At 41.5% G+C, this 8,544-nt stretch overlaps 1 non-coding gene and 2 pseudogenes across 1 annotated transcript; all 3 read right to left on the bottom strand.

Moving 5' to 3' along the window:
* Positions 1-1,722: 1,722 nt before the first annotated feature.
* LOC128655027 (uncharacterized) lies at positions 1,723-1,931 on the bottom strand (annotated as a pseudogene).
* A 304-nt stretch (positions 1,932-2,235) lies between these two features.
* On the bottom strand, positions 2,236-2,350 carry LOC128655075 (uncharacterized; annotated as a pseudogene).
* Positions 2,351-3,453: 1,103 nt separating this feature from the next.
* LOC128654977 (U2 spliceosomal RNA) lies at positions 3,454-3,644 on the bottom strand. The gene has a single exon (XR_008401599.1). It is a non-coding gene; the product is annotated as a U2 spliceosomal RNA (small nuclear RNA).
* Positions 3,645-8,544: the final 4,900 nt, after the last annotated feature.

Below are 8,544 nucleotides of genomic sequence, written 5' to 3' on the forward strand. Positions count from 1 at the left end.
GTGAAGGTCTGGGGAGGATGAGACTTGATATCACCATTCTCCAAACGATGAAACTCTACCCAGAACCTTCGCTTCCCATTAAAGGTTCCAAAAGGATTACGCATCTTTTCAGGTAGACTTACAAAAGAGCAGTACTGCCGTAGCCAAGACATAATTTGACAGTCCTCCACAAACGGATTGTACATATGTACAATAATCGGAGTTCTTTGCTTCTTAGCAGGGCTGCGTATAAAAGAAATACCAGCCAAATCAGGGTGCTCAGACATTTCCACAGCTCGCTCATAACACAAAGTTGTCATCTCCTCCGTCAAAAAAGACACATCATAAGCGCCTTGTTGAACAAAGTTCTGCACACAAAAGAGATTTCCCCTAGACATCCTCAGAACTTTCTCCACAACAATAGTCTGGATATGCAGCAATCCAACGGTCTTTCTCCTCTCCTCACTCACAAAAAAACGGACAGTCTGAGGAAAATTCGGAGCAACTTTTTCCATCTTCGCCTCAGGAAACACCATCAGAACAGGGAATGCCGTTCCCCAAAAGCAGCAGTGAGTTCAACCCCAAAGGGAAGAACACCAGGCCAAGGGACGGGTCCTGTCTAAAGGTGCGGCCAATTGACTCAGACACTTGGTCTGAGCCAAAAGGCCGAGAAGCGATAACGCAACGCTCTTGTCTGGGACGCCGCACGCTCAGAGCACTCACTCTGCCTCGGGGAGACAGGGCAGCACTCCAATGCTAACCACAAATCATACCATTGCAAATCCAAAAGCAGCAGCAAATAACAACACATGGCTAGGCCAGACAAAAAACACAACTAGATAACCACTAAATAATCTGCTTTAGGAGAAAAAGCAGCAGCGGCGACCAGGAACCTGCTGCTGCCTCCTGACTACTGGACAGAGAGCTGCTCTCCAATTTGCATGGCTCCGCCTCCTCCACCCTCCCCCGAAAACAGCCCCCCTCCTTCCCCCCGCCATCGTCGGAGCTGCACTCCGCAGACACACAGAAAGGCGTCAAAGCCACCGGGCTGGCAGATCAGGCTGATTGGACCGAGTTGCTGCTGCTGCATCTTGTGGGCCTAGCTGCCTGCCTGCCTGTCTGTCTAGCTCGATAGCTAGCTAGCTAGCTAGCAGGCTCAACTCTATTTTTTAAAACTTCCCTGTCCAGGCACCACCAGGGGGAGAAAGAAGCACACAGACAACATTGACAGCTCCAAAGACTTTTATTGTCTGCCAAGAAGGAGAGATAGATAGATAGATAGATAGATAGAAAGAAAGAAATTATTAGTAAACACATCAATAAAGCAAGAAATGGACACATCGAAATACATACAAAATGAGGAACCACAGAAATAAATAAATAAATCAATCAATAAATAAATAAATAAATACATAAATTAATAAATAGAGAGAACAAATTTTTTTTATAAATGAATGCATGCATTTACACAGCAATACATAGATTGGGGAAGAAATGCTCATCAAATGAAGAATGAACACAAAAGGATAGCAAACACGTCGCCTCGCCAGCTTAATACCGTTTCCTAGGCTTTTTTGGACCGGCACACAAGGGGTTAACAAGAATCCAAAATGAAATCAAGCAGGCAGGAAAGCAGCTCGTCGACGAGGCTTTCTTCCAAAAATCTGCTGCTGCAGCAGCTCATTTCGGCTTCTGGTTGTTGGGATGAGGATGATTATTCTGTTTTTGTCACACAGCAAAAGAGAGGGGTGCACCGGTCCTGGAGGTACTGCAATACCAGGTCAATGCGTGGAGTGGACAGAGCAAGCTCTTCTTCCATCTCCCTGTTTCAAAAATCCATTTAATATATGGCACCCAGATAGGGCGCGTATCAGATATTAAACTGATAAGAACAGATTTTTTTTTTTTTTTTTTTTTTTTTTTACCCTACCCTATCACCTATCACCAAATTTACATATATACATATCCACAAATTAACAATAGCTAACTCATCCAAATCAAAATCCAAATCAATCCAATATCCTCGCCAAATTTCAAAAGCCAATTTAATCAATCCGTAATAATTCTTTCCAATAATCAATTCAGTCTTGGTGGAAAGTGCAAAAAATGCCAGGCCAGCGTACCCACACAGGCGACCACTGCCGAATGCTCTGGGAGGCCAGATACAAGCAAGGAGAGGTTTCACAACCCCCACAAGCCTCATACCCAGGCCCCCCCTCGACCCCTGACCAAGACCAAGCTGTTCTCCACCCTGCTAGGGGATTTCAGGTCAACCCAGAAAACCACCGAAAACCAGGACGCCCTTACTACCCCCATGTGCAATGCAGGGCAGATACTACACTTGATCTTAGCCAAAAGGCCGAGAAGCGATAACGCAACGCTCTTGTCTGGGACGCCGCACGCTCAGAGCACTCACTCTGCCTCGGGGAGACAGGGCAGCACTCCAATGCTAACCACAAATCATACCATTGCAAATCCAAAAGCAGCAGCAAATAACAACACATGGCTAGGCCAGACAAAAAACACAACTAGATAACCACTAAATAATCTGCTTTAGGAGAAAAAGCAGCAGCGGCGACCAGGAACCTGCTGCTGCTGCCTCCTGACTACTGGACAGAGAGCTGCTCTCCAATTTGCATGGCTCCGCCTCCTCCACCCTCCCCCGAAAACAGCCCCCCTCCTTCCCCCCGCCATCGTCGGAGCTGCACTCCGCAGACACACAGAAAGGCGTCAAAGCCACCGGGCTGGCAGATCAGGCTGATTGGACCGAGTAGCTGCTGCTGCTGCTGCTACTGGATCTTGTGGGCCTAGCTGCCTGCCTGCCTGTCTAGCTCGATAGCTAGCTAGCTAGCTAGCTAGCAAGCAGGCTCAACTCTATTTTTTAAAACTTCCCTGTCCAGGCACCACCAGGGGGAGAACGAAGCACACAGACAACATTGACAGCTCCAAAGACTTTTATTGTCTGCCAAGAAGGAGAGATAGATAGATAGATAGATAGATAGATAGATAGAAAGATAGAAAGAAAGAAATTATTAGTAAACACATCAATAAAGCAAGAAATGGACACATCGAAATACATACAAAATGAGGAACCACAGAAATAAATAAATCAATCAATAAATAAATAAATAAATAAATAAATACATAAATTAATAAATAGAGAGAACAAGAAAAATTATAAATGAATGCATGCATTTACACAGCAATACATAGATTTGGGAAGAAATGCTCATCAAATGAAGAATGAACACAAAAGGATAGCAAACACGTCGCCTCGCCATCTTAATACCGTTTCCTAGGCTTTTTTGGCCCGGCACACAAGGGGTTAACAAGAATCCGAAATGAAATCAAGCAGGCAGGAAAGCAGCTCGTCGCTGAGGATTTCTTCCAGAAACAAGCTGCTGCAGCTCATTTCGGCTTCTGGTTGTTGTATGGATGAGGATGATTATTCTGTTTTTGTCACACAGCAAAAGAGAGGGGTGCACCGGTCCTGGAGGTACTGCAATACCAGGTCAATGCGTGGAGTGGACAGAGCAAGCTCTTCTTCCATCTCCCTGTTTCAAAAATCCATTTAATATATGGCACCCAGATAGGGCGCGTATCAGATATTAAACTGATAAGAACAGATTTTTTTTTTTTTTTTTTTCACTTCAGTTAAGAGTTAACCTCCAGTTTTAATTCCCCCGAAGGAGAATACGCCCATAAAACCAATGAGGGACTCAATCACATCATCTGTGAAAAAGCCAGAAAAATCAGTAAAAACTGGCATAAACAAACAGACATAAAACAAACAGACATAAACAAACAGACATAAAATGACATAAAAAACTGGAATAAAATAACTGGCATAAAAGAACTGTCCCTTAGAATAACCCTATAAGCTCACCCTCAGCTCTGTCCCTCTCTTCACCAACCCAACTAACTGACCCTACAGCTTTCCCTACAGCTGTCCCTACAACTGTCCCTAGAAAAGCATAAAATATAATTAAAAGGAGATCCGACTCCAGAACAGAAAGCCAAAATGGGCTTTAGCGTCTTTGTCTCCAATGCTTTTCCTTTCACGTAAATAATAAATATGGATTAAACTCAAGGCATATTGTACACAGTTCTTTACAGATAAAAGTTCATGATTAAAAAGTAAAATATTTCTGGCCAGCCAGATGGCTTCTTTAAAACAATTGATAATAAGCCAGACATATAAAAACTTTTCTTCCGCTATGCAAAGCATCTTGCCATATAAAACAGCCTCATGGTTGAGAATCCTCAGACCGCCTACCCACTTTAGAAGGGGACTAATTTGTCTCCAGACCTCTTGTGCAAATCTGCAGTTCCAAAAGATGTGAAGTGGCGTCTCACAACTTTCACACCCTGCTCGAGGGCACTTGGCACTGGCAACCAGGCCCCGTCTATGCTGGAATTCCCTGGTAGGGAGAGAGTCTGTGACAATCCCCCAGGCCAAATCCTTCTGGAAGTTAGATAGAAATTTATGCGCCACATTCTTCCAGACTTGTCGAGAGACAATTGCAGAAAAAATTATAACAGGACTTATAACTTCGCCAGTGAAAAATACCCCAAAAATTTTCTTATGGTCAATTAAAGTCTCTGTAGTAAATTCTGCAACTTAAAAACTCGAATGATTCTCTCTAAAACCACATAATGTTTGGGAAGGTTAAACGCATAAGGTCTATTCAAAGCCAATTGAACCCATTTGTATTTGTGAAAAATAAATCCAGTGGTGTATTTTATAAACAAACTAGCAATGCAATCCTCACTGCAAAGAGCCATCTTTATATTATAGGATAAAAACTTAAAACTTAAAAACTTATCCATATCTAGAGCGTTCTTCCCACCATTAAAAGACAATTTCTGTAATTCAGTTCTTTTAAAACGCTCCATTTTAGCCCCCCAATAAAAAATAAAACACTCACGAATAATTCTCTTTAAAAATAAAACCGGGGGAAATAAAAACATGGATACATATAAAACAATGGGTAAAATCACCTGTCTCACTATTAAAATCTTACCCTCTAGAGTCAACTTTCTAAAAGCCCACAACTGAATTTTTTTCTTCACTTTAGCTAAAACGGTTTCCCACATAAAATCATACTTCATGTTACCCGTAAAATAGATGCCTAAAATCTTAATCTTCTCTCTCACAAGCGGCACAGTCACACCAAGCAAACTGTCCCACCGGCCATACAACATACACTCAGATTTATCCGCATTCATCTTACACCCAGACGCACAACAGAACCACTCCACAGTCCTTACTGCTCTATTTAAAGAGACTATGTCAGTGCACAGAATGGTGATGTCATCCATGTATGCCACGGTTTTAGCTTGCGTTCCTCCCCCTCCAGGAACAGGCACACCACGAATCACCTTGTCTTTTCTTAATGCACATAATAGTGGCTCAACACAACAAATAAATAAAATAGGTGATAAGGGGCAGCCCTGCTTAACCCCAGACTTAATAAAAACACCATCAGTTAAAAATCCATTAACAGACACTCTACTCACACAACCATCATACACACTCTTAATCTGATTTAGCATCCGTACAGGCACACCCATCCTTTCTAAAACCGTAAATAAAAACTCATGTGACACGCGATCGAAGGCTTTCTCAAAGTCTACACTAAAAAGAGCCAAGCTCTGGTCCCTATCTAAACAATAAAATATCGAATCTCTAATCGTGCTTAAAATTTCCGTTATACTCCTCCCAGGCACCGCACAGGCCTGACAGGGGGCTACAACTTTGGAAATGACAGATTTCAAACGGGATGCTAAAAGTTTAGTAAAAATTTTATAATCTGTATTTAAAAGTGTAATGGGACGCCAGTTCTTAATAAAATCTTTATCACCTTTTTTATAAATTAAAACAACTCCCTGCGTCCAAGATAAAGGTAAAATATTAAAATCACTACAATTTTTAAATAAAATCATAAAATCATCTTTTAAAACATCCCAAAAAACCCTATAAAATTCAATTGGTAACCCATCATTTCCTGGGGTCTTACCATTACTAAAACTTTTAATAACCCCTAAAATTTCTGCACAATTAAAATCCTGAGCTAAAAAATATTGATCATTAAAATTAAAAGAAGAATCCAATTGTGATAAAAAATGTTCTTTTAGGGAGGGATCTAAAAATTTAGGAGAATATAAATCCGAATAAAAACCTCTTGCTTCATACCATTAATATCCGATTTCCCCTCTATACTCCCCATAAAACTCTTTTTACTAACTAATTTTTTAAAAAAGAATCTAGAACACTTCTCATCCTCCTCTAAAACTTGTACTTTAGAATTAAAAATTATTTGTTTCCCCTTTTCTTCTAAATTTCTCCTAATTTCTTCTTTTAATTTTAAAATATCATCATCTACATTAAAACCATAAGAACGTGCCTGATAAAGTGCTTGAAGTCTAAAATTAAGTTTAGCATAAAATTCCCTTTTCTCTCTAGCCACTCTCTTACCCATTTTAATAAAAAAGTCCCGAATTAAAACTTTAACTCTATCCCACCATAAAATAATGTCCTCATCCCCCCGACTAAAACTCCATTTCTTATAACTAGCGATAAAACTCTGTCTAATAAAATCATCATCTAAAAGAGAGGTATTAAGTTTCCAATAAGAGGATTTAAAATTCTGCTCAGCAGGTAACTCACACACACACTCTAAAAGCTTGTGGTCAGAAAACACATTCTCACTTAAAACACAAGACCGCAAACTAAAAACCTTTGATAAAAACATAAAATCAATACGGGATTTAACCGCCCTATTACTCCACGTAAAACCAGGATCCGCACCATTCAACCTCATCCATACATCATTTAACCTAAAATCCTCAATCATACCTTTCAGCACACTAGCAGACCCATCCAAACGCTCACTCACACTCACACTCTCCCTCTTCTCACCTGGTAAAACACAGTTAAAATCCCCACCTAAAATCAAAGGTTCTGAACCTGCTAAAAACAAAGCTAAAATCTTAAAAAACTCTAACCTCTCTTTCTTAATAACAGGGGCATAAACATTAAAACACCTAAAACTAAAATTAAAATAACTGACATGGACAACTAAAAGCCTACCCGGGACAATTTCAATAAAACTATTAATAATAAAATCATGGCTATTAAAAAGGATGCCCACCCCTACAGATTTATTCTCATTACTACCTGACCATACTGATGGGCCCCTATCCCAATATTTTTCTAAAACTTCCACCTTATCATTTTTATCTATACAGCACTCTTGCAAATAAATAATGTTATTATTAGTGTTACCTAAAAAATCACACAGGGCTGCCCTCCGAGGAGGGCTTTTAAAGCCCCGTGTATTTAAGGATGCTATATTTAGCATCTAGAGAGGAGCAGCAAAACTTCCTACTTAGAAAATCTCCTAAGCAGGAAACTACCCTGGCCCTCCGAAATGTCACTGGGCACAGGACTTGCTACAACCTCTCCAGCAGGCACTGATGAATCATCAATCCTGAGTTCACTCGCTTCAAAGCTACTAACATCAGAAATATTCTCTGTTCCAGAAAAAAGACCAAAATCAATGTTCTGTAAGTCATCATTGGGGAATACCGGATCTTTTTTCAAAACAGAGAACCTATTGTCATGCTCCAGGTGGCTCAAATCAGGAGACATAGAGGACGATTCCTCACCAGGCAAAGACTTCAGCTTCTTAGAGGGATTTTCATCCCTCTCAGCCACAGGATCCACAACAGGTTTTATCAACTTCGGTTTCACAGAAGCAAGCTTCTCCACCTTATATCCTGATTTGACAGCTGACCTCTTTTGTTTAGTAGGAGGAACCACAGACCCCTCAGTAGAACCAGAAACACCCACCTCTCCAGTATCCATGGGCTCACGTACCTCCGTAACAGACAAATCCATTTCTTCATCCGCTTCCTCCACAGGAGGCAAGGGGACAGACTGCACCGCCACAGGATGCGCCTGACACTCCCCCTTCTCAGAAGGAGTACCCAGACGCACCACAAAGGGCTGCTTCCGAGTCTCCCATCTGCGCCTCTCCGGACAGGAGCGACTCAAATGGTCTGACTCACCGCAGAGATCACAAATGCGGATGGTACAGTCTTTGCTCAGATGTCCTGGCTTTTTACAAAAATGACAAACTTGGTTCTCGACGCAGTCAGAGGGGTCATGCCCATACCGCAAACACTTGCGACAGTATGGGGGCATTTGATTAAAGACAAGAAAGCCTCTGTTACTCCCAATGGAGAACAGAGGGGGGGGTCTAAGAAAACCCCCAAATTCCTCCTCGTCTGGACGGAAAGACACCCTGAATTTCCATTTTCCCGTCCAGACTCCAAGGGAATTAAAGACTTTCCCCTCAGGATTAATCCTCGCACAGAAACGCATCAGGTAGCGGGTGATCTCTGCCTCCTTAACATGGGGATTGTACATATGAACAATAAGGAGTTTCTCCCCGCCACCAAACATAGGGGAAATTTTAACCCCCTCCAAAGCCTCATGTGCTTTATAAATCCTGCACTTCTCCAGAACAACAGTGGCCAGCTGGTTAGAAATCATAGTTA

Source organism: Bombina bombina, chromosome 3 (assembly GCF_027579735.1).
Source record: "Bombina bombina isolate aBomBom1 chromosome 3, aBomBom1.pri, whole genome shotgun sequence".
Taxonomy (NCBI): domain Eukaryota; kingdom Metazoa; phylum Chordata; class Amphibia; order Anura; family Bombinatoridae; genus Bombina; species Bombina bombina.